The sequence below is a fragment of the Mobula hypostoma genome, chromosome 18 (genome assembly GCF_963921235.1).
Source record: "Mobula hypostoma chromosome 18, sMobHyp1.1, whole genome shotgun sequence".
In the NCBI taxonomy this organism is placed as follows: Eukaryota; Metazoa; Chordata; class Chondrichthyes; order Myliobatiformes; family Myliobatidae; genus Mobula; species Mobula hypostoma.
Window position 1 is genome coordinate 8,072,292 of NC_086114.1, and position 27,320 is coordinate 8,099,611.

The following is a 27,320-nucleotide window of genomic DNA, read 5'->3' on the forward strand; positions in this document are numbered from 1 at the left end:
GATGCTTGAAGAGTAATAACTGTTCCTGACAGTTTTAGGTGACCATCCTCTTAACTTGTAATGATGTTCCCTCATTCAAGGATCTCCCATGTCCTGCCCCCCGTAACACCTTACATGCTTCAAAAACATCATCCCTCATTAACTTAAACTTCCAAAAATAGAGATCTAACATTTTTTGCTGCTTGAGCCTTCAATCTTCAGTAACATAGTCCCGTAAGCTTGTGTGTGGCATTTTATCATATGCCTTCAGGAAATCCAAATACTCCAGATCCACAGGTTCATCTAGAATCACTGAGCATAGAATCATACCTATCAGAAACTGACCTTTCAACCCACGAATGTTGTCCATCAAGTGCACATTTACCCCACTTTCATTTTTTTATTGTCCCTACTTTCCCATCCACTTTCACTGGAATCTATCACTCCACTACTCACACACTAGGAGTGTGTCTTCTCCCTTCCTCTTCAGTCCTAAAGAAGGGTCTTGATCCAAAATGTCAACTGTTTATTCATTTCCATAAATGCTGCCTGTCCTGCCGAGTTCCTCCAGCGTTGTACATGTGTTACCGAGAACATGAGCTGTAATGAATGCTGCATGACTGCGTTGCTATAGGTTACACTCTCAATATGTTATATACCTGAATGCCTCATCCTGTGCATCTCTCTGAGGTTGATCCTCAAGTGAAGAAATTCTTCCTCATTCTTGTCTGAAATGCACAAAACCCTTCTTCTGAATTAGTGACTCCTGAATTCAGATCCCCGTGAGAGAGAAACTTCCTCTCACTATTTACCTTTCAAATTCTTTCAGGGCGCGATGTTTCAAAATATCCCTGTTCTTCCAGACTCCAGTGCTCAACCTCTCCGAGGAAGGGAACTTCTTAACCTCAGGAATCAATGCAGCAATTCATCTCTGAACTCCTCCAATTCAGCCATATTTCTCCCTGGCTAAGTAGACTAAGCTGTACATTGTATTCTAGGTGTAGTCTCAGCAAAAAAAAATAAAGAAAAGAGAGAGATAAGACAAGGATGAGAGAGGGGTGTGACACAGAAAACAAATTTTGGCTTTGTACAGTGTGTTTAATGAAGGAGATTTATATAACAAAAATCAAAGCGAAGAACATTTCAAATAATTGAAGGATCTTGACCTGGAACAAGAATGTCCATTTCCCTTCACAAATGCCATTTGACCTGTGGAGTCCCTCCAGCACTTTGCTTGTTGTCTCTAATGGTTACACCTCCAGATGAAGGCTATGACTCTTCATTGTGTGAACAACCGTCCTTAAATTAAGAAATCTAAGTTTTAACAATTATTGCAGTAGCTTGGCATTGTGAGAAGACAGTCCAGATGTTAATCTGCATTATTCATTAATTAACTACTTACTTCTTTCATTCCTACACCATATTGTTAAACAGAGCAACACACAAAACACTGAAGGAACTCAGCAGACTAGGCAGCATTACGCAGGCACCAACCAGTCCAGATGAAGGGTCTTGACCTGTAACGTTGACTGGACATTGAGCATAGAACATAGAACAGTACAGCTCAGGAACAGGCCCTTCAGCCCACTATGTTGAGCCAAACCAGCTCAAAAATAAATCAAAAACCGTCCAAAACTAACCTTTCTGACCTACACAATGTCCATATCTGACCATCTTCCTCATATTTATGCGCCTGTCTAAACATCTCCCAAAAGCCTCTGTTGGAATGATTCTCAACCGGGGTGGTACCACCCACAAGGGAGCGAGTATGTGTGTGTCCTAAGGGAATGTTAGGGGAAATCAAAGTCACTGGGAGACATTTAAGATTCTTGGGGGTAGGCGATAAGCAGCACCCTAACTTGAGGCAAGAGACCTGACAGACCGTCAGGAAAACAGGCACTGGAATGCAGGAAGAACTATTGATCTACAGGCAGTGAACACTCATTGTCATAGCATGTCTGAACTCGGCAATCTCATCTGACCTTACCAACCAAACAGACATTACTGGTGATGCATAAATTAGCAAGCAACATAACATCTTGACTTTTGAACTCAATGCCTTGGACTAATAAAAGCAAGCACTCCATATGCCTTTTTAACCACCTTATCGACCTGTGTATTGTTCCCATAATTTTTCCTCGTTCCCTTCTTAAATAGAGAAATGATATTAGCTACTTGCCAGTCCTCCAGGACCTTGCCTGTATTCAGAAAGGACACGAAGATACTGGACAAGGCCCCAGCAAACTCATCCCTTTTATTGTTCAGTTATTAAGTCAAGTCCGACTCTTCATGACCTCATGGACTCCTACACACCAAGCCTTTGTGTTGGAAACTGCCTCTCTAAGATCCCCCAAAGTCATACACATTGTCTGAGTAATATTATCTATCCATTGTAACCTGTGTCATCTTCTATTTTTTTTTAACCTCCTTCAATAACGTGGGGTAAATCTCATCATTCCCTGGGAGCTTATCCACCTTAATATTCATTAGGAGGCCCAACACTACCTCCTCCTCTTCCTCCTTGACATCTAGATACCCTGGCATACTGTATTTATACACTCTTTATTGATCTCCTTGTCATCCATGTCCATTTCCTTGTTAAATACTAAAGCAAAGTACTCATTAAGTACTTCATTCACATTGTCCACATCCAAGCAAAAGTTCCTTCATCCTTCAGTGGTCCTATCTTCTTCCTGGTTGTCCTCTTGCTCTATGTATAGAATGTATAGAATGCCTTGGGATTCACCTTAATCCTACTTGCCAAGGACTTTTCATGACCCCTCCTGACTTATAACCATATAACCATATATCAATTACAGCACAGAAACAGGCCATCTCGGCCCTTCTAGTCCGTACTGAACTCTTACTCTCACCTAGTCCCATCGACCTGCACTCAGCCCATAACCCTCCATTCCTTTCCTGTCCATATAGCTGTCCAGTTTAACTTTAAACGACAACATCGAACCTGCCTTAACCACTTCTGCTGAAAGCTCGTTCCACACAGCTACCACTCTCTGAGTAAAGAAGCTCCCCCTCATGTTACCCCTAAACTTCTGCCCTTTAACTCTCAACTCAAAGGGACTTACCTAAATCCCTTCCTTAGGTCTTGTCTGGCTTCATATATTCATCATGTACTCCATTTGATTCAAACTTCAAAAGTTTTACATACTTTTCTTTTTTCTTCTTAGCTAAGTTCATCACCTCTCTGGACATCCAAGGTTCTCTTATCTTTCCATCCCTGTCCTTCCTCCTAATAGGAACATATTTTCCCTGTACTTGTGCTGAAATGTACTCTGTTCATTTTCCTCCATTTGATCCAGTATTTTGCATGTTATTCCAGATTCCAGCATCTGTAGTCTCTATAGTTAAATGGGATCTATTTTGTGAAGCTAAACAGGAACAAATACTGTGTTTCTTTTTTCCGCGGGTAAGAGAATGGTAATGGCTGTGGCCAAGTCTCTGGACTATCAATTTAGAGCTTGGTGAACTATCTCTGCTCTGGGCTATTTTGACTCCAAGTCTCCTGTGCATATTGAGACAGATGGGGTGAACTGTACAGTTCAATGCATGAGCAACTGATGCCAACCCTTATGGAGAGGAATAAAGAGACAACATTTTGGGCGGAGACCCTTCATCAGGCTTGAGACATCGACTCTGTACTCCTCGTCATAGATGCTGCCTGACCTGCTGAATTCCTCCAGCATACAGCAGGTGTTACTCTGGATTTCCAGCATCTTTAGAACCTCTTGTGTTTGGAATAAAGGAGTATTCATTAGATCTCCCATGAAATTATCCTTTGTGGTTGCATTGTCTGCCTTCATGGTTCATGTAAGACAAGACTTAGGAAATTGGAACTTGGAAATGAAAGAAAAGGCAAAAGCCATTTCCCCCTTCCAATCTATTCAACCACTCAATTAAATTCATTTCTGAAGTTCATTTTCAGTGTTGGTTCCAAAACTTTGACTATTCATTTTCATTAGTCTCAGTTTTTAATTGCCACCATTTTCAATTACTCTTTGGTTGAAGAGTGCTCTAGATTTCAATTATGCGCCTGTGTGAACAAATAGTTGGCTTAGTGAATTGTTAATTATTGTTGTCTCATATACCGACCCCATCACAACGCAGTTCATCACAGGAAAAGCCCTCCCCACTATTAAGCACATCTACAAGGAGCGTTGTCACAGGAAAGCAGCATCCATCACCAGGGACCCCCACCACCCAGACCATGTCCTCTTCTTGTTATGCTATCATGATGGAGGTACAGGATCCTTAGGTCCCACACCACCAGTTTCAGAACAGGTATTATCCGTCAGTGGGCACGTGGCCAAGTGGTTAAGGCATTCGACTAGGAACCTGAAGATCATGAGTTCGAGCCCCAGCCGAAGCAATGTGTTGTGTCCTTGAGCAAGGTACTTAATCACACAGTGTTCTGCGACGACATTGGTGCCAAGCTGTATCGGTCCTTGCCCTTCTCTTGGACAACACCGTGGAGAGGGGAGACTTGCAGCATGGGCAACTGCCAGTCTTCCACACAACTTTGCTCAGGCCTGCACCCTGGAGAGTGAAGACTTTCCAGGCACAGATCCATGGCCTTGCAAGACTAACGGATGCCTTAAAATTATCCGTCAACCATTTGACGCATAAACCAGTGTAGATAACTTGAGTCACCTTAATATTGAACTGATTGCACAACCTACGGACTCATTTTCAAGATCTCTACAACTTATGTTCTTAGTATTTATTTATTTATTTATCTGTCTATCTGTTTTATTATTATTCATTATTTGCTGTGTCGTATGACATGGGTGATCATGGTCTCATTTCTACAGAAGTGATTTGCCATTGCTTTCTTCTGAGCAGTGTCCTTACAAGATGGGTGACCCCAGCCAGTATTCTTCAGAGATTGCCTGCCTGCCGTCAATGGTTGCATAACCAGGACTTGGCTCCTCATACGACTGTCCACCACCTGCTCCCATGGCTTCATGTGACCCTGGTTGGGGGTCTGGAAGGGGCTACACCTTACCCAAGGGTAACCTGCAGGCTAGCGGAGGGAGGAAGAGCCTTACACCTCCTTTGGGAGAGACGTATCTCCAACTGGCCACCAAATAAAAATTATTATTATTATTTTGTGCTACTGTGAGTGCCTGCAAGGAAATGAATCTCAAGGTAGTATATGATGACATATACATAATTTGATAATAAACTTACTTTGAGTTTTGAACTTTGAGGTACAGTGAAACACTGTTTTGCAAGTCATCCATACAGATTATTTCACCACATCGATACATCGAGGTTACACAGGGAAAAACAGCATAATGTATTGAAGTGCAGGCAGACAATATGGTGAAAGGCTTGACGAGGCAGACAGTGAGGTCAAGATGCTATTTTTTGTACAAGTGATCTGTTTAATAGTCTTATAAGAGCAAGACACAAGTGGACCATGCCTGGTGGTACATTCCTTCAGGCTTTTGTATCTTCTGCCCAATGGGGTATCTGGATTGGGAGGGATCCTTGATTATGTTGGCTACTTTACTAAAGCAATAGTAAGTGTAGACAGGGTCAATAGACAGTATAGACTGGTTTTCGTAATGGAGTGGGGTGTGCTCACAACTTTCTGCAGATCCTAGCAGTTTTAGGAAGAACAGCTACCATGCCAAGCCATGATGCATCTGGGTTGGATGTTTCCCATGGTGTATCTACGCAAATTGGTGTGGGTTGCATTTCCTGGTATCATCTCTGGAAGGGCTAGCTCTAGATTTGAGAATATAACCTCTCTATTTAGAAAATCATTACAGTTAGCGGTGCTGTTGTGAAATTGCATTTGCCTATTCCACGGGAACTAAATTTCAGAAGTAAGTCAGACATGTAAAACACCATTTGAATGACCAACTAGGAATGAGCATCTAAGTAATTTCTAACAAAAGTAACATTTACACTCAAGCTACTCTTGCAAATCCTTTGTATTACCTGAAGCACATCAATCAAATCAAATCACCCATTAATCTACATAATCTAAGTTAATGTAAACCTATACAATCTGTTCTCACGGTTGAACACTTCCAGGTTCAGTGTTATTATGGTAATTTTGCACAGAGATACACTCAATGGCCACTTTATTCAGTACCTCCTTTACCTAAGAAAGTAGTCACTAAGCATATTTTTGTGGTCTTCTGCTGTTGTTGTCCGTCCACTTCAAGGTTCAACATGTTGTGTATTCAGAGATGCTTCTCTACTCACCATTGTTACCTTCACCTCCTGTCAGCATGAACTAATCTGGCCATTTTCCTCTGACATCTCTCATTAATAAGGCATTTTCCACACTCAGAACTGCTGCTCACTGGATCTTTTTTTGTCTTCCGCACCATTCTCTGTGAACTCTAGAGACTGTTGTGTGTGAAAACCCCAGGAGATCAGCAGTTTCTGAGATACTCAAACCTCCCCATCTGGCACCAACAATCATTCCATGATCAAAGTCACTTAGATCACATTTTTTTTCCCATTCTGAAGTTTGGTCTGAACAACAACTGAATCTCTTGACCATGTCTGCATGCTTTTACGCACTGAGATGCTAGCGCATGATTGGCTGATCAGAGTCCCTGTGGAATACTTGGACGTCTTCCTGTTTCTTCCCACAGTCTAACAGCAGTTAGTAGGTTAATTGGTCATTGTAAATTCTCCCATGATTAGTTTAAGGTTAAGTCGGGCATGGTTGGGCAATGTGGCTTGAAGGCTCAGAGGGGCTTATTCCATGCTGTATCTCTAAATAAACTTTGCATTAATGAGCAGGTGTACAGGTGTACCCAATAAAGTGGCTACTGAGTGTATGGTACCTGTGCCTGGGTTGTCTAACAGAGTTTTAGGTTACCTTCAGTGCTTTGTCTTCCAGCTCCTTTGAAATGATGGCTATCCCACTATCTGGTGACCTCTTGCTTCTATCTCTTAGTTTTCAATGATTTATATAGTCAGAATGTTTATCCTCAGGTAAAAATGTTGAATACTAGATGACATCTGGAGGATATCAATCTTTCATTGGGATCTGAACCAGCTGGGAAAATGGGCTGAAAAATTTGCAGATGGAACTTAATCCAGACACGTGCGAGGTTTTGCACAATCCAGTGAATGGTAGGCCTGTAAGGAGTGCAGTAGAACAGAGGGATCTGGGAATACAGATTCATAATTCCCTGAAAGTGGTGTTATGATAGATAGGGTCATAAAGAGAGCTTTTGGACATTGACCTTCATTAATCAATATATTAAGTACAGGAGTTGAAATGTTATGTTGAAGTTGTGTAAGATGCTGGTGAGGCCTGGGTTGGAGTATTCTGTGCAGTTCTGGTCACCTACCTACAGAATAAGATTGAAAAAGTACAGAGAAAATTCACAAGGATGTTCTCAGGACTTGAAGACCTGAGTCACAGGGAAAGGTTGAATCGGTTAGGCCTTTACTCCCTGGTTCATGGGAGAATGAGAGGAGATTTGATAGAGGTTTACCAAATTATGAGGGGTACAGACAGGGTAAATGCAAGCAGGCTTTTTCCACTGAAGCTGGCTGAGACTAGAACTAGAGGTCAAGGGGTAAGGGTGAAAGGTGAGATATTTAAGGATAACCTGAGGGGGAACTTCATCATTCAGAGGGTGGTGAGAGTGCAGAATGAACTGCCAGCAGAAGTGATGGATGTGGGTTTGATTTCAACATTTGGAGAAATGTGTAAAATAGATGGATGGAAGGGGCAAGCAGGGATATAGTCCAGGTGCAGGTTGATGGCACTAGGCAGCGGAATAGTTCAGCAGGGATTTGATGGGCAGCGGGGCTGTGTCTGTACTGCAATGCTCTTTGACTCTGTGACCCTTATTCTCACTGATAGATTAGTTTTCAATCATTGTACTTGTTACACCCAGTCAATATTTAAAATAATGACATTTACAAAGCCCAAAATGTTCCCCTCTATAGGTGCTGCCTGACCTGTTAGTTCCTCCAGCATTTTGTGTGCTTTGCTCTGGATTTTCAGTATCTTTTGTGCTTATTGCTTTGTTTTATTACAGACAAAGCTTCTCCTCTGCAGTGCACTGTCTGGATATGGCTACGAAAGTATTCTGTATGCTGAAACCATTTGTCACTGTTCGGGTAATGATCCAGAGCGGCCAATACATCTAGCTTGTCAGATAATAAGCTAATAAGGTACATTTGAAGTGCATGCTCTGGGACTCCTTGTAACAAGTCCCCATGAACAATATTCTGTTTTTGCTTTATGGCTAAATATTGTGTGAATGTTAGATTGAAAAGGCATCACACGGTTTGTTCTTATAAATACTCTTTATTGTGCACTGGTGAATGTACTTCCTCTCCTTACACAGTCCCTTAGGTCGGGGGTGATTTGCTTCTACACCAGTCCTGCAGGAGTTGATATATCGGAGGGAAAGTTGGGCGGAGTGTTGACCGAGAGGGTTGATTTCATTTTGGGAAGTCAAGAAGGTGTAGGATATATACAGTAAATGGTAGAGTGCCAAGGTACGTTGATAGACCTTGAGGTTCAAGTCCGTGGTTCCCCTGAAAGTGGTGAACACATGTGGACAGGGTGGTGAAGAAGACATACTGAATAGCCATGTGCCATGGAGAGCATCCTGACTGGTTGTGTCACTGCCTGGTATGGAGGCTCTGATGTACAGGTTCAACAAAAGGCTGCAGAGGGTTTTGTAGACAGAGCCGGCTGCGTCATGGGCACAAGTCTCCCACTACCGAGGACTTCTTCAAAAGGCAGTTTCTCAAGTAGCTGGCATCCATCATTAAGGACTCCTGCCACCCAGGACATGCCATCTTCTCATTAGTACCATCAGGGAGGAGGTAAAAAATCCCGAAGTCCCACACTCAACATTTTAGGAGCAATTATTTTTCCATTCTGCCATCAAATTTCCAAATGATCCATGAATCCATAAACACTACCTCACTATTCCTGCTTTGCACTAAATTATTTTATTTCCTATTCTAACTTATAGTAATTTTTCATTCTTTGCATTGTACTGCAGCCGCAAAACAAGAAGTTTCATAACATGTCAGTGATAATAAACCTGATTCTGATTCTGATTATGGTTCTGGTAAACCTTTACAGACGTTGGCATAGAGTATAAGAGTTCAGATGTTATACCGCAATATTACAAAACACAATTTAGATCTCACTGGGAGTATTGTGTGCAGTTCTGGTTACCAAACTCTAAGAAATATATAGTTATGCTGGATTTGTTTTCAACAGTGCTCTACTACCAAACACATCTTTACTTCTCCCTCACTCTCCGCTTTCTGCAGAGTTCACTCCCTCCGTGATTCCCTTGTCCATTCGAACCTCCTCAATAACCTCCCTCCTAGCAGTTATCTCTGTAAGCGACAGAAATGCTACACCTGCATACTCACCTCCTCCCTTGCCTCCTTTCAGGACCCCAAACAGTCCTTCCAGGTGACGCAATACTTCCCCTATGAATCTCTTGGGGTTGTCTATTGTGTCCAGTGCTCCCGATTCGGCCTTCTCTACATTGGTAAGATCCAACGTAAATTAGGGGACTACTTTGTTGAGCACCTCCACTCCATCCACCAAAATCGCAATTTCCCAGTGACCTGCTATTTTAATACCGATATGTTTACGTGATGAGGCTACTCTCAAGGTGGGGAGCAGCACTTCATATTCTATGTGGTGGCATGAACATCAATTTCTCCAACTTCAGTAAGTTTTCTTTTCCCCCACCTTCCCTCTTCTTCTATTCTCTACTCTACTCTCTTAGATCTTTTCCTCAACTGCCTGTCACTTTCCCCTGGGTCCCCTCCTTCCATTTCTCCCATAGTCCACTCTCCTCTCTTATCAGATTCCTTCTTCTCCAGCCTTTTGCCTTTCACACCACCTGGCTTCACCTATCATCTTCTATCTTGTCCTCCTTCCCCTCCCCACTTCTTTTTATTCTGGTGCCTTCCCCTTCCTTTCCAGTCCTGATGAAGGGTTTCAGCCCAAAACATTGACTGTAAATCCGGAGTTCTTCCAGCATTTTTTGTGTGTTGCTGTTGGAATTATGCTTTTAATATTTACATAATTTATCTTCATTTACACGGGGGCTGTTTGTCATTCTTTCAGTATAGATTTTCACAAATACTACTGCATTTCTTTATTTTCCTATAAATGCTTTCAAGAAAACAGATCTCAACATAATATACGGTGACATATACGTACTTTGAAAATAAATGAACTTTGACTTTTGAGTGTGCAGAAGAGACTCACCAGGATGTTGCCCGGATTGAAGGACTTCAGTTATAGGGAGAGGTGGGATAGTCTGGGCTTGTGTTCCCTGCAGCGAATGAAACTGAGAGATCATACGATACAGATAATAACTGAATCAGATTTACTTTCACCAGCATATGTTGTGAAATTTGTTAACTTAGCAGCAGCCGTTCAATGTAATACATAATAATATAGAAAGAAAAGAAAATAATAATAAGTAATTCTATTAAAGTAAGTACGTATATATATATATATTCTATAAGATTGAAAAACAGAAATAATATATATTAAAAGAAGTGAGGTAGTGTTCATGGGTTCAATGCCCATTTAGGAATCAGATGGCAGAGGGGAAAAAGCTATTTCTGAATCACTTAGTGTGTGCCTTCGGGCTTCTGTAATTCTTTACTAGAGGTAACAATGAGAAGAGGGCATACCCTGGGGTCCTGATGTTGCCTTTCTGAGGCACCTCTCTTTGAAGAAATCTTGGATTCCATGAAGGCTCTTAATTGGAAGCGGAGATAGAGTAGAGAGTCAAACCTTTTTCTCTTGTTAAGGGTATCAAAAACAAGATGACATAGGCTTAAGGTGTGTAAACTGGGTTCTGTCCTTATCCCGGATGCTGTCTGTGTGGGGTCTGCACCTTCTCCTTGTGACCATGTGGATTTCCCTAGGTGCTGCACTTTCCACCCTTATAACAAACGAGCATGTTTGTAAATTAATTTACCACAGTAAAATACACCTAGTGTTAGGTGGAATCTGGGAGAACTGAGGAGAATGGGCAGAGATTTCAATAGGGATTACTGTAGGATTAGTGTAGCAAGGTTTAGTCGATGTGGATTGTAGATTGGACTCTCGGGTTTAGGATGTGTTCTTGCTCTCGTCCTCTTTTTTGTTACTACCTTTGAACGACTTTTGAAACACAGTGGCCTACAGATAATGAACACTGAGCTGAACTGAACTGAAATATGCCTTTTAATTTCATGTTTTTATATTCAGTGTTTTCGCTCTTTTTTTGTTGCTGTTTGCACAGGCGGGGTGTTAGTTTGATGTTTGGTGTTTTTCTTTGTGCGGTTTGTTCCGTGGGGAAGACGAATTTCAGGGTCGTATACTGCATTCGGTAATAAATGTACATTGAGATTTGAAAAGGCTGGCTGATTGTTAGCACAGACTCTTGGGCTGAATGGCCTTCTTCCCTGCTGTATCTCTCCATGTCTCGTAGATGTGCATGAGCAGACATGGGAGCAAAGAGGATTGGGAATTAAATTTTATCACCTGGAGCGTCTGCTGCTGTAGAGCCTAACCAATTCCACTAGCCTGTGGAATTAGCTCTGTCATGTTGACACTCAGAGGAATTAAATTATTTACCCCCTCAGGATGGAAGAATCCTATTTTGGATAGAGACGTGAAGAGGAGGATAAATCAAATAATCAAGGAAGGAGCAGCAAAAGACTCACCGGGGACTGGAGGAGGGAAGAATCAGAGATACAAAGAGAAGAGGCAGAGTCGCACTTGCTGGATGGCCCATGGAGTCAGCATGGTGCTGTCTGTTTGCTGAATTTCTGGACCCTTACAACAGGCAAAGTGCAATTCCATTGCCAGTTCCAGGCGGCTTCTTGCTGTGAGCTCCTCTCCTTCGGGAGCTGCGTCCAATCCGCTCAGGTCTTGCCCCGGGATCATGAACAGCCATCAGCAAGAGCAGAACTTCATCCCATCTGTCTGTTCCAGCGCAATTGTGGATATTCGCTGCTACATAAATCCCTGTGAAACGTGAGCCATCATTGAGGGTGAGATTCTCATTCAGTGTCGGTCTTGAACATAGACGATTCCAATGAGCATTAACTCGCTGTGCCGTCCTGCATCATAGAGCAACAGTAAGCAATTAACAGATATACACAAATCAATATAAATAAGGGATGTAAGAAAAAAGTATACAAGAATAATCCATGCAATGGCTTTTCATTCTTATATTCATAGAGCAATTTGTTTAGTGTTAAATTATACTGAAAGATTAAAGATTAGCTTTATTTGTCAATGTACACCGAAACTTAGCAGTGAAATGCATCATTTGCATTAAATCAAATCAAATCAGCAAGGATTGTGCTGGGAAGCTGTAAGTGTCACCATGCTTCACGCACCAAAATAGCAGAGTTACAAAACACACGTGGACTAAGATGTTAACTGTCCTGTGCTATCACCAGTGGGATCATCAGTTGATCTGCCACCTGTCTTCAGGAGTTTCGGCCCGCTTATGATCAAGACTCCCTCAAGGTGGTGGGCCAGCAGTGCTAAAGCACCACCTCCCACTGGTGAGCTTAAAAACTTAGCATCTGCCTCTATCAGAGTTGTTGGTCACTTCCATCCAACAGATAGTCCACTCTTCAGGTGCCTATGCAACTACTGAAGGGTTTGCAAAAGATGTATACACTGTCTGACTATCTGCCCCTCTGGACATACTTGGTCCACACCCATGCTGATCCTTTTTCTGCTGCCTCAGCTACAGCCTTGCTGGTTGACTTGATCTCCCTTCTAGTAAAGCCAAGGTCACGCAGCCACTTCTGGAGAGTGAACGCAATAAACCCACCAAAATAGCATACCCTTAACTCACTAACCTTAACCGTACGTCTTGGACTGCGCGAGGAAGCCCACGTGGTCATGGGGAGAACATGCAAACTCCGTACAGGCAACACTGGGAATTGGATCCTGGTCGATGTTTGCTGGCGCTGTAAATCGATACGCTAACCACTACTCTACCATACCACTTCTTTAAAACCAATAGCACTGTTGCCACTCTTGTGGACCCCTGGAGTGGTACACTACCACGATAACTGAGGGCCTTCCTCACCCAACCTGTTCACTTGCTGTCTTGTAGTGGAGGAGCCCCATGCTGTGGCTCTTCCCCACTGAGCCCTTGTGGTGATTTGCATCAAGCTTCAGTGCATCTCCCAGGTCATACACCTGAAACCTGGAACGTGCCAGTCTGCAACCTTCCCGTACGGACATCTTGATGTGTTGGTAGACCAACAAGTTTCGGGCAGATCAAAGCACCTTTTTCATTGTGTTGGTTATCTCTCTGAAACACTGATGTCCATCTCTCTGTAGGTCCCTGGGAACAGCTTGTAGATCTGAGAGCCCCTTGTTATGCAACTGCCCGAAATGAACTGTTGCACCATACAAAGTACAAAGAAAGTTTATTATCACTAGATTCAACCCTGAGATCCATTTTCTTGTGGGCTTTCAAGAGACTTTGAGCTTTTTTACTGTGCCATGGACTGTTCTTCATCAAGTTATGGTACTGTTGCACTGTTGTAACTATATGTTATAATTATGTGGTTTTGTTAGTTTTTCAGTCTTGCTCTGTCCTGTGTTTCCGTGATATCACACCGGAGGAATATTGTATCATTTCTTAATGCATACATTACTAAATGACAATAAAAGAGGACTGCGTATCCTCATAATCTAATCTAATCTAAATCCAAGAAACCCAATAGAATCAATGAAAGAGCACACCCAACAGGATGAAGATGCAATCGATGTGCAAAAGACAGCAAACTGTTCAAAGACAAAAGGAAAAATAAATAAATAAATAAACAAACAATAAATATCAAGATCATGCGGTGGAGGATCCTTGAAAGGGAGTCCATAGGCTGTGGGAACAGCTTAGTGATGGGGCAAGTGTAGTTGAGTGAAGTTATCCCCATTAGTTCCAAAGCCTGATGGTTGAGGCTCTTGCATCTCAATTTAAACCAAAAACATCCTAAAGGTAATTGTTATAGGGCTATTTTTGCTTTACGTCTACTTTTTTTCAAAATGTCCCTCTGCAGTTCTTCAAACCACTCAAAGCTACTTACGAGGAAGGCTTGGTATTACTAAGGGCAGCTCCTTGAATATAAGGTTACAGCACAAGTGATCACAGGTGTGAGTGGAAGAAGTAATTGCAGAGCAAAATAAAAATGATCGCAGATGCTTCTCAGAATCTTGCCTTGGGCATATTCGTCAGTATTCCCAAACGAAGGAAGCCATGTGTAGATGAAAACACACAAGGAGGGAAAAAAACACACAGGAAAAAGGAAAATTAATGAGTCATGGAATTTTTCAACCATACTGGAAATCCATTAATTGAGACAACATTTTAATTCTCAAACTGGATTTGTTTTAGGGCCTACAACAAGTAAACAACTGGTAGCTCAAACAAGACATATTACCACGGTGATCTCAGTTAATGAATGCTTTGGTGTTCAAAGCCAGTATACACCATATTCTATTTATTTCTGTACAACTGTTCTTGATTATAAGGCCCATTTACTACTCCAAGGTCATTGCGTTTGGAGTGCATCTCCTCTTGAGTACCCACAGAGAGGAATCTCATTAGATTTTCATCTCATTCACTGAACTCTGACACTCTCCAGTAATCTGATAAAACAGCTTTACTACCTGGAGTGGTGTGCGTTGTTGGTTTATATTCAAAAACTTCTGCAGCACTAAAAGAGACCGGAATTTGTGCAAAAGGCTGCAGACAGTTAACGTTTGAAATTTTTTTGTTTTGAGTCTAATACCGGGAAGGAGCAGGTTGTTTCACGAAGAGAGATTGCGTAGCAAGTGGGGGCAAGGTAACGTAACAGTCAGCATAACACTATTACAGTGCCAGTGACCCAGGTTCATTTCCACAGCTGTCTGTAAAGAATCTGTACGGTCTCATCACGACCACGAGCGTTTCCTCCAGGTGCACCAGTTTCCTCCTATAACCCAGAGACATGTGGGTTAATTGGTCACATAGGTGCCTAGTGTTACTTTATGGATATTAAAGCTGCCTTATGTATTTATATTTATTGTGTTTTTTAAATTATTATTGTCTTTATCTGATTGTGTTTCTTTTTGTGCTGCATTGGATCTGGAGTAACAGTTACTTCATTCTCCTTTACACTTTTGTACTGGAAATGACATTAAACAGTTTTGCTCACTCTAACTATGACTATGACTATGACTAAAAGAAGTTGTGAGGTAGTGTTCATGGGTTCAATGTCCATTCAGAAATCGAATGGCAGAGGGGAAGAAGCTGTTCCTGAATGGTTGCACGTCTGCCTTCAGGGTTCTGTACCTCCTTCCTGATGGTGGCAATGAGAACAGGGCATGTCCTGGGTGATGGGGGTCCTCAATGACGGATGCCGCCTTTTCGAGGCACCGTTCCTTGAAGACGTCCTGGATACAATAGAGGCTAGTGCCCATGATGGAGCTGACTAATTTCAAAACTCTCTGCAGCTTACTCTGATCCTGTGCACTAGTCCCCCCACCCCCCATACCAGATGGTGATACAGCCAGATAGAATGCTCCCCTGGTACAGCTGTAGAAATTTGTGAGTGCTTTAAGTAACGCACCAAATCTCCTCAAACTCCTGATGAAATATAGCCACTGCCTTGCCTTTTGGGACCAGGTTAGGTCCTCAGTGATATTAACACCCAGGAACTTGAACTTGCTCACTATTTCCACTTCTTTGACTCCTCAATGAAGACTGGTGTGTGTTTCTTCGTCTTACCCCATCTAAAGTCTGCAATCAGTTCTTTAGTCTTACTGATGTTGAGCGCAAGATTTTCGCTGCGACACCGCTCAACTGGTTGATGTATCTCGCTTCTCATCACCATGGTTCACCATGGTGTTTCTCTAAACAACGATGCCACGAACAATAGTGAAATAGTGACCAGACCAAATTAATTTTAATTTGCCTTAAACTTAATTTTACTCACCTTGATCATCTTTGACAAAATGAGATCTTTTGCAAGCACCCAAAAGAAAGAAGGCAAAAAATGGTACATCATCTAAAAGATGATACTTCTATTTTAATCGCAGTTACAAGAAGTTGCTGTTGCTTTGATCAGGGAATCTGGCAAAGGATGAACAATATGTTTAATACCCTCCCCCCCACCCCTGACATCTCACTTGACATTGTGTCGGTTCTCTCTTGCTTTCTGGATCTTTAAATTTCTTGTTCCTTCAGCTCTTTTTCACTTGTAAGCCCTTGAATGGCATAAAATTCTGCTTGCAAATTATTCTTGCTAATTAGGTAATAGCTGTGCTCCACTGTGCACTTCGAGACCTGTCAAAACATTTAGTTTGGCTTGCAAACCCATTGATTCCAGCATAGTTCATGTAGAAACACAAACCTTCCACACCATGAGAATGTTTCTGTATGCCATGAATAACCAATTCATAAACCCATTTATAACCAAAATGAGGTTTAATATCACTGGCATATGTTATGAAATGTGTTGTTTTACAATACATAATAATAAAAACTGGTTGGGTTGAGTTGTTCTCCGATCTTGGCAATTTACTTGCAAGTCTCGCTGCTGATTGGCTGTGCGGCAAGCTTTGGCCATTGTGGTCTGGAATTTTGCCCGTAACCGGTTCATAAATAGGATTGAGGCCTCCCCACAATCGGCGATGAGATTTCCTCCCCACATCATAACTGAGTTCCCGAAATGATACCCAATCTTCTGATTGAACAGTACATAAAGGCCAAGCATTTGGGGGACATACCAAGTCACAGTGCAACAGATGATGTCTCCTTGTATGGTGACGAAATGTTTGCAAGTAAATTGCCAAGGTCGAAGAACAACTCAACCACCTGAGCTACTCATCTTCTAAATTATTATGCAATAAAAATATTATTAACTATGATAAGAAATATATAAGATTAATTAAATAAGTAGTGCTAAGGAAAATAAATAAAGTGAGGTATTGTACTATGATGTGGGATGGAGATACATCTCTAACAAAGGAACATAGAGCATACATAGAATAGTACAGCACAGTACAGGACCTTCGGCCCACAATGTTGTGCCGACCCTCAAACCCTGCTTCCCATATAACCCCCCCACCTTAAATTCCTCCATATACTTGCCTAGTAGTCTCTTAAACTTCACGAGTGTATCTGCCTCCACCACTGACTCAGGCAGTGCATTCCATGCACCAACCACTCTCTGAGTAAAAAACCTTCCTCTAATATCCCCCTTGAACTTCCCAGCCCTTATCTTAAAGCCATGTCCTCTTGTATTGAGCAGTGGTGCCCTGGGGAAGAGGCGCTGGCTATCCACTCTATCTATTCCTCTTAATATCTTGTATACCTCTATCATGTCTCCTCTCATCCTCCTTCTCTCCAAAGAGCAAAGCCCTAGCTCCTTCAATCTCTGATCATAATCAGTACTCTCTAAACCAGGCAGCAACCTGGTAAATCTCCTCTGTACCCTTTCCAATGCTTCCACATCCTTCCTATAGTGAGGCGACCAGAACTGGACACAGTACTCCAAGTGTGGCCTAACCAGAGTTTTATAGAGCTGCGTCATTACATCGCGACTCTTAAACTCTATCCCTCGACTTATGAAAGCTAACGCCCCATAAGCTTTCTTGACTACCCTATCTACCTGTGAGGCAACTTTTAGGGATCTGTGGACATCTACCCCCAGATCCCTCTGCTCCTCCACACTACCAAGTATCCTGCCAGAAGTGTAAGGTACTTCTTCCATCCATAACCCGCAGGTCACCCCTGGGTAAGATGTAGCACCTGCTTAGCAGCCCCCCCACCCCGTTCTGGATCACATGAAACCATAGGAACAGGTGGTGGATGGTCATTTGAGCAGCTGGAGCATATCACAAGTCCTGGTTATGTGACCACTGAAACCTGGCAGTCAATCTCTGAAGAGTATTGGTAATGACTGGGGTCACCTGTCTTGTGAAGGCACTGCCCGGAAAAAGGCAACGGCAAACCTCCTCTGTAGAAGGATTTGCCAAGAATAATCATGGTCAGGGATAGAGAAAAAAATAAGTAGAACAGTGTGAAGTGATCTTCCCCACAGGGAACGATCACATTAAAGACAGATGGAAGACCACGTTCGCCCACGTCATGTGACACAGCACATGATCACCGTAGCTGCTCACAAAGGTTCCTCCCAAATGTTTGATGCCTTCAGTCATAAAGGACAAAGAAAGGTAACACCTGCAAATTTCCCTCCCTGTAGTGTGTTACCATGACTTGGAAACCTGCTGTTGCTTCAGCACTGCTGTGTCCATATCCTGGAGATTGCTAACCAATCACACTGCATCATCAACTTCATTGGTAAGGCCGCTGAAACTCAAGAAAGCATCTTGAATCACACCTTCTTAAGGGAAGTTCTTCCTAAATACTGACCTCAAAGGCAATGTCTGCAACCTATAAATCCAAATGAGTAGTTCCCCTGATCAATGTAAAGTCAAAGTAAATTTTAACATCAAAGTACTGTACTACCTTGAGATTCATTTTCCTGAAGGCATTTACAGGAAAATCAAAGAAACACAAGAGAATTTCAGAAAAAAATATACATACCAATTACTGACAAACAACCAGTGTACAAAACAAGTCAAACTGTGTAAAGAAAAATATAAATAATAGAGAACGTCAGTAGTTTTCAGTATTAAAGGTGAAAAATTTAAGGGGAACGTGAGGGCAAATTTCTTCACTCAGAGGGTAGTGAGAGTGGAACGAGCTGCCAGCACAGTGGGTGCAAACCAGCTGAATTTCAACAGTTAAGACAAGTTTGGATAGGCACATGAATGGTAGGGGTATAGAGAGCTATGGTCCCAGTGCAGTTTGATGGGGGTAGGCAGATTAAATAGTTTGGCATGGACTAGATGGGCTGAAGGACCCGTTTCTGTGCTGTACTTTTCTATGACTATTATTTGAATGAATCAAAGTCTTTTCACCTCACCAAAGGCCAATTCAGATTCAGATTCATGCCCAACAATAGAGAAGAAATAAGCATCAAAACAACAACAGCAAATCAAGCCCCATTCCTCCCTCCCACCCACGCACTCTCCTCCTACCCCAGAACGAGTGTCTCTGGCCTCCAGCCTCCAGCGGACTCTGGCTCACAGACACTGGGTTTCAACCAGCCTAGTGAGCTCACAGCCTGGCAGACTTACGGCTCCAGTCCCTGGGGTTTGACTTCTTATTCCAACTGTTATTTAAAGAAGCATTAAGCAATTAGTCCATCTCTGGGACTTAAATCTAGACCATACATTATGATGAGAAGTCCTTTGCATACTTTCTCCATGCAAAAGAAGTTTGTGCTGTCTCAAAGCGAGTGCCTGTATATAAGTAAACAGAGCAGCAAGTAGACATCAGGTTGAGGACTAATTAGAACTAATTTAATGATCACACACAGCAGGGCCATAAGGACAGTGCATGCAGGAGACAGAAGAGGGAGACAGTTGTCTTCAAGTTACTACCCTGTAGTGCAATCCATTTTTATAATCATATTAAATATTAGATGAATTTAGGAAGTACATTTAACTTTACCTGAGGTGGAAAGGTAAGCATCAATGCTAACTAACGTGTGAGAGAGGGGGGTCATTATATCATTCACTATGCAGGTCACCCTCTTCTCACTGCTGCCATCAGGTAGAAGGTACAAGAGCCTCAGGACTTGCACCATCAGGTTCAAAACAGTTACTACCCCTCAACCATCAGGTTCTTGAATAAAAGGGAATAAAGATACTACTTGCCCCATCAATAAAATGTTCCCACAGCTAATGATCTCACTTTAAGGACTCTTTATCTCATTTATCTCATGTTCTTGTTACTTATTGCTATTTATTCATATTTGCATTTCCTCAGTTAGTTGTCTTCTGCACTTTGACTGATCCTGCTATAGTTACTATTCTATAAACTTGCTCAGTATTCCCACAAGAAAATGAATCTCAGGGTTGTATATGGTGGCATATATGCACTTTGATAATAAACATTACTTTGAACTTTGAACTTCAATAAACTACAGTCTCTGGCATTGAGGGTTTGGTACTCCACCTCAGAAATGTTCAAAGGTTTTAATCTGGTTGCAAAAATTACTTCAGATGATGGAAACGGAAGCAACACTGGAAGGACTCAACGGGTCAGGCAGCTTCTGTGGAGGGAATGGACAGTCTACGTTTCAAGTCAGAACCTTTCATCTTGACAGAAAGAAAGAAGGGAGAGAGAAAAGTGGAGGGAAGGGATGGAGCAAGAGCTGGCCAGAGATAGGCGATGTTGGCAAGGGGTGTTGATAGGCAGATGAGGGAAGGGGGAAGGCTGGAAAGATGGTAGAATCCGAGAGGTGATCGATGGAAGTGACAAAGTGCATTTTGTTACCAAAGACTGTAGAAAATTTCTACAGATATACAGTGGAGAACATTCTGACTCGTTTGCATCACCGTCTGGTGTGGAGGGTTCATTGCACAAGATTGAAAGAGACTACAGAGGATCCTAGACTCATCCAGCACCATCAGGGATGTGGCCCTCCCCACCATCAAGTCTACCCTCAAAGGCTGGTGCCTGAAGAAGGAGGCATCCATTAATAAGGACCCCCACACGTAGTGCAAAAATCAAAATAAAAAAGTAGTGAGGTAGTGTTCATGGGTTCAATGTCCATTCAGAAATCGGATGGCTGAGGGAGTACCTTAGGCTCCTGTGCCTTCTCCCTGGTGGTAGCAATGAGAACAAGGCATGACCTGGGTGATGGGGCTCCTTAAAGAAGGGCATCGCCTTTTTGAGGCATCAATCCTTGAAGAAATTTTGGATATTATAGAGGCTGGTGCCCATGATGGAGCTGACTGAGTTTACAACTTTCTGCAGCTTTCTTCAATCCTATGCAGTAGCCCCCCCGCCCCACCACCCCCCATACCAGATCGTGATGCAGCCAGTTAGAAAGCTCTCCACAATACATCTGTAGAAACTTGCGAGTTGCTTTGGTGACACACCAAATCTCCTGATACTCTGAATGAAATATAGCTGATGCTGTGCCTTCTTTGTAGCTGCATCCAGATGTTATTTTCTGGATTCTAGTTCACCCTCCTCTGTCTGTTACCCCTGTCACTGCACGGTAAACTTTTTAACCTGCTTTTTATAATGCAGTTTACATTGAAAATACATGCTGGTATTTATGTATTTACATACTTTTTATTCCCTATCTGTACTTTAACCTCTAACTTTATTTTTTATATAATTCTTTATTCTTTATAATTGTTGAGCGTTGCTGTTTTTTGTCGCATGTCGTGCCCTGACCGACACATTAATAAGGACCCAATTCCTAATACGTGTAAAGCTATATACAGTATCAAACCAAGTTGATGCTTGATCCTTGATAAAGCTTTAGCCTGAGTAAAAGTTTGCTTAAAGCAGAGGTTTGTTATTAATGTCCAGCATGCTGGCTGGGTCATGGGTTTTTGTGTGTATAGGGAGAAAACAAATACTATGATGAAGCCCATGTAAATATCTGATCAATTTCTTCTGGAGAGTTACTCAGGCATAACTATTCAGGTTAGTCTCTGCGGCAGTGCCTCAGATGTGTGAGATACAAATACAGCTGTGGGGAGCAATGGTAGTAATTCGTTCATTGTGACATCAATTAACCTTTGAGCTTGTGAAAGGATGGAAGAGACGCACTTTGATGGGACCCAATTTCATTCCCTGTCTGCTGCCCAAATGCGATTACTGTATTAAATTGAAGACATTACAATTCCTAAGCAAGTTTAAGAAAATCCCTACTAATCCAATGAGTGGGGAATCCAACTTGATCTCCCTCCCCTCTTCTCATCAGGGAGGAGGTACAGGAGCCTAAAGACACACACTCAAAGTTTTAGGAACAGCTTCTTCCCCTCTGCCATCAGATTTCTGAATGGACAATGAATCCATGAACACCCCTTCTCTACCTTTTCTTAATCTCTTTTTGCTCTGTTTGCGTCATTTTATTTATTTATTTATTGATTGATTGATTGATTGATTGAGATTCAGCTCCAAGTAGGTCCTTCTATCTGTGCCACCCAGCAATCCCTTGATTTGATCCCACCCTAATCACAGGACAACTTACAATGACCAATTAACCTACCAACTGGTACGTCTTTGGACTGTGGGAGGAAACTGGAACACCTGGAGGTAACTCACGCATGTTACGGGCAGAATGTGCAAACTCCTTACATGTAGTAGCGGGAATTGAGCCCAGGTCACTTGTACTTTAAAGCATTGTGCTAACTACTAAGTACTGTGCCTCCCCATATTATATATATCTTATTGTAATTTATACATTTTAAAAAATTTATTGCACTGTACGGCTCCACAAAACAACAAATTTCATGACAGGAGGAGGAGCTAAAGATGTCTTGACTTCTTCCAGTCCATCTGAGAAACAGTTTAATTTCTTCTCTTTAATGTCTTTTCTTTCCTTTTGAAGACAACTGGGGTTCTGTCAGAGTCCATTGTCTACAGCTGCACTCAAACTGCTGTTCTTCACGGCAGAGGGTTCTTGCTCCCGGAGCTCGCCGATCGGCCTAGTGTTTCTGATATCTCCAGCATCAGCCTGGAAGACGTCCACTTCGGGGTACACAGGGTGCGGCCTTGCCAGTGTTGCCAACTGAAGCATCGCAGGAGATTAAAACCTTGAGACAGCAGTGGACGCTCCGGTTGAAATAAGCAATGCTGCAGACTGTAACATCAAAACAGCGAGATGTTGGCCTTCACTCCTGCTAGTGAGAGAGAGGGCCTGTGGGATGTGAGTGGTGGATGGACAGTGTTTTTTAATGTACTGTAGATCACGGTCTCTAGGGGCTTTGCAGTTGCATGATGGGGGGGAGGGAAGGGAGCAGGGTTGATGCTTTTGCTTGGAGGGGTCTTTGGGGTTCTAACATTTCATGGATGTCTGTGAAGAGTCAAAATTTCAGATTGTATACTGTATACCTTCTCCGATATTAAATGGAACCAATGAATATATGCCAGTGATGTTAGAGCTGATTTTGATTCTGAGTGTAGCTTTGTTGGAGTACAGCTCTACAGACAAAGTGGGGATGACAAAAAGACAGACTGCCAATGCAGACAAGGTAATTTACCTGTCAATTAATTGCACAATGCAATGTAATATTCAGATAGGCATCCACATGCCGATTATTTTCTCGGCCAAAAGAAATATTGCAAAAAGCAAGAACAACCAAGTGAATCCTAACCGTATAAAATACGTCAGAATAATGATTGATCAATTTAAGATGGCCTGCAAAAGATTAAGACAAGTGAAGCACTTGATTCATCTACTTCATTGCAATCAATAACTGCATTTTGATGCATGGCTGGATGACTATGGTCCCATTAGATCAAAAGCATGCAAATCACAAATTATTCAGTGATTCAAATTCACGTGCAAACATTATTGCAAATTCCCAGGGAATTCCCACTTCTGACAATATTTTGTTTCGGTTTCCTGCCAAATCCTGTGCAATTCTCTGAAGTAAAACACACAAATTGCTGGAGGAACTCAGCAGATCAGGCAGCATCTCTGGAGAGGAATAAACAGTCAACGGTTCAAGCCAATACCCTTCATCAGGAATAATTCTCTGAAACAGCAAATTCCTAAATGCATGTAACTGTATATGGTGAATAAAGTTAATCCTTGACCCTTGAAATTCTCAATGATTAGCCTCCACAGTCCTCCATGGCAAAAGATTCCATAGATTCAGCACATTCTGGCTGAAGAAATTCCTCCACACCTCCATTTTAAAGTGACAATTCTTTATAGAGTCACAGAAAAGTACAGCACAGAAACAGGTCCTTCAGCCCACTTAGTCTGTGCTGAACTATTTGTACTGCCTATTCTCATTGAACAACTGCAGGAACATAACCCACCAAACCCCTAATATCCTTGTACCTAGCCAAGCTTCTCAAACATTGAAACCAAGCTTGCATGAGTCACTTGCACTGGCAGCTCGCTCTACACTCTCAAGACCCTCTGAGTGAAGACATTTCTCCTCATGTTCCCCTTAAACTTTCCACCTTCACCCTTAACCCATGATATCTAGTTGGAGTCTCACCCAATCTCAGTAGAAAAAGCCTGCTTGCATTTACCCTATCTATACCCCCTCATAATTTTTATACCTCTATCAAATCAACTCTCAATCTTCTATGTTCCAAGAATAAAACCCTAAACTACTCAATCTTCGCTCTCATAGCCTAGACTCTCCCACTAACGGAAACATTCTCTCCATGTCCACTCTCTCTAGGCCTTGCAGTATCTGATAACCCAGTGAGATCCCCATCATCCTTCTAAACTCCATTAAGTGCAGGCACAGAGCTAGCAAAAACTCCTCAATCTAAAATCTCAACTGTCCAGTGCTTCCTGGTTCATGGAGTTCCTCCAGCATTTTGTGTGTGTTGCTCCAGATTTCCAGCAACTGCAGAATCTCTCGTGTCTCCAATAATTTTAAGGTGACCAGCAAAATTCTCAAGGATGACATATAGAAGAACTATTTTATAAGAGGGCTTATGACTTAGATTACGGTTTAGTAGGTTAGTAAAGACAGTTCATGGTAATTTTTAATAAGGAACTGGGCAAATAATTGGTGTTGAAAGAATGGTGGGGTTACAGAGATGCATCAGAGATCTTGAACAGCACACCAAACGCTGGAAGAACTCAACAAGTCAAGCCTGGAAAGGAAAGGAGGCAGAAGCTAGACTAAGAAGGTAGGTAGAAGGGAGGTGGTTAGTTAGTTAGGAAGGTTCAATCGTTAGGCATTAATATCGAAGTAGTAAAATGGATTCAGCAGTGGCTGGATGGGAGATGCCAGAGAGTAGTGGTGGATAACTGTGTGTCAGATTGGAGGACGGTGTGTAGCGGTGTGCCTCAGGGATCTGTACTAGGTCCAATTTTATTTGTCATATATATTAATGATTTGAATGATGGGGTAGTAAATTGGATTAGTAAGTATGCAGATGATACTAAGATAGGTGGCGTTGTGGATAATGAAGTAGGTGTTCAAAGCTTGCAGAGAGATTTAGGCCAGTTAGAAGAGTGGGCTGAAAGATGGCAGATGGAGTTTAATGCTGAAAAATGTGAGGTGCTACATTTTGGTAGGACTAATCAAAATAGGACACACATGGCAAATGGTAGGGCATTGAAGAATGCTGTAGAACAGAGGGATCTAGGAATAATGGTGCATAGTTCCCTGAAGGTGGAATCTCATGTGGATAGGGTGGTGAAGAAAGCTTTTGGTATGCTGGCCTTTATTAATCAGAGCATTGAGTACAGGAGTTGGGATGTAATGTTGAAATTGTATAAGGCATTGGTAAGGCCAAATCTGGAGCATTGTGTGCAGTTCTGGTCACCGAATTATAGGAAAGATGTCAATAAAATTGAGAGAGTACAGAGGAGATTTACTAAAATGTTGCCTGGGTTTCATCTCCTAAGTTACAGAGAAAGGTTGAACAAGTTAGGTCTTTATTCTTTGGAGCGTAGAAGGTTGAGGGGGGACTTGATAGAGGTGTTTAAAATTATGAGGAGGATTGATAGAGTTGACGTGGATAGGCTTTTTCCGTTGAGAATGGGAGAGATTCAAACAAGAGGTCATGAGTGGAGAGTTAAAGGGCAAAAGATTAGGGGTAACATGAGGGGGAAATGAGAGAGTGGTAGCTGTGTGCAATGAGCTTCCAGCAGAAGTGGCTGAGGCAGGTTCGATGTTGTCACTTAAAGTTAAATTGGATAGGTATATGGACAGGAAAGGAATGGAGGGTTATGGGCTGAGTGCAGGTCGCTGGGACTGGGTGAGAGTAAGAGTTCGGCACGGACTAGAAGGGCCAAGATGGCCTGTTTCTGTGCTGTAATTGTTATATGGTTATATGGTTATAGGTGCACAAGCTGCAAGGTAATGAGTGGGTGAGGCCAGGTAAGGGGGAAGATGGGTGGAATGAAGTGAGAAGCTGGGAGGTGAGAGGTGAATGAGACAAAAGGCTGAAGAAGGAATCCGATGGGAGAGGACAGTGAACAACGGGAGAAAGGGAAGGAGGAGGGGAACTAGGGGGAGATGAGGGTAAGAGAAGGAATGAGACAGAAACTAGAATGGAGAATAGAAAAAGAGAGAAAGAGGGGGTAATTCTCCCTTCTCGGAGGAGTGGAAGTGCATTTGCTTTTTGAGGGATTGCTGCAGGCTTGATGGCTAAATGACTACAATTCTACCATAATATAGACTTGACACATCTAAATTCAAGCAAAGCAATCACAACGATATTGATTTAGTCCTGCGACACTGTCCCAATATCCTTTAAAATAGTTGACTATCAAATTTTGACCCAGAGTGCTGTGAAATTATTTGAGTCTATCTGCACTGTGCTAAATAAATTCAGGTAGTTTTTGTAAACGATGTCAACTTGGTCAACAAAGTCATAGGGTTGTATATGAAATCAGGCTCCTCGGCCCAGCTGAGCCATGCTGACAAAGGTGTCCACCTAAGCTAGTCCCATTTGCCTGCACTTGGCCCACATCCCACTAAGAATTTCCTATCCATGTACCTGCACAGATGTCTTCCTCATGCCTTTCCATGAGGAAGACATGGAGGGATTGCCTACAGAGTCTCCGTAGGTGGAAGTTAGGAACAGGAAGGGGTCAATAACTCTACTGGGTGTTTTTTATAGACCACCCAATAGTAACAGGGACACCAAGGAGCAGATAGGGAGACAGATTCTGGAAAGGCGTAATAATAACAGATTGTTGTGGTGGGAGATTTTAATTTCCCAAATATCAATTGGCATATCCTTAGAGCAAGAGGTTTAGATGGAATAGAATTTGTTAGGTGTATTCAGGAAGGTTTCTTGACACAATATGTAAATAAGCCTACAAGAGGAGAGGCTGTACTTGATCTAGTATTGGTAAATAAATCAGGTCAGGTGTCAGATCTCTCAGTAAGAGAGTATTTTGGAGATAGTGATCACAATTCTATCTCCTTTACCATAGCATTGGAGAGGGATAGGAACAGACAAGTTAGGAAAGTTAGGAAATTGGAGTAAGGGGAAATATGAGGCTATCAGGTAGGAATTTAGAAGCATAAATTGGGAAATGTATGGAAGAAATGTGGCAAATGTTCAGGGGATATTTGCCTGGAGTTCTGGATAGGTTCATTCCAATGAGACAAGGAAAGGACGGTAGGGTACAGGAACTATAGTTCACGAAGGCTGTTGTAAATCTAGTCAAGAAGAAAAGAAGAGCTTACAAAATGTTCTAAAAACTCGGTAATGATAGAGATCTGGAAGATTATAAGGCTAGCAGGAAGG

At 42.2% G+C, this 27,320-nt stretch overlaps 2 long non-coding RNA genes across 2 annotated transcripts in view; one reads left to right on the forward strand and one right to left on the reverse strand.

The window, feature by feature from the left end:
• LOC134358143 (uncharacterized) overlaps nucleotides 1-22,827 on the forward strand; it is a 39,341-nt gene extending 16,514 nt beyond the window's left edge. The window contains exons 2-3 of the long non-coding RNA XR_010020812.1: nucleotides 8,022-8,157; nucleotides 22,468-22,827. This is a non-coding gene — a long non-coding RNA (uncharacterized LOC134358143). The remainder of the gene's footprint in view (nucleotides 1-8,021; nucleotides 8,158-22,467) is intronic.
• Nucleotides 1,189-12,081, reverse strand: LOC134358144 (uncharacterized). The gene is made up of 3 exons (XR_010020813.1): nucleotides 11,692-12,081; nucleotides 10,238-10,319; nucleotides 1,189-1,278 (listed from the first exon to the last, which is right to left on the reverse strand). It is a non-coding gene; the product is annotated as an uncharacterized LOC134358144 (long non-coding RNA).
• Nucleotides 22,828-27,320: the final 4,493 nt, after the last annotated feature.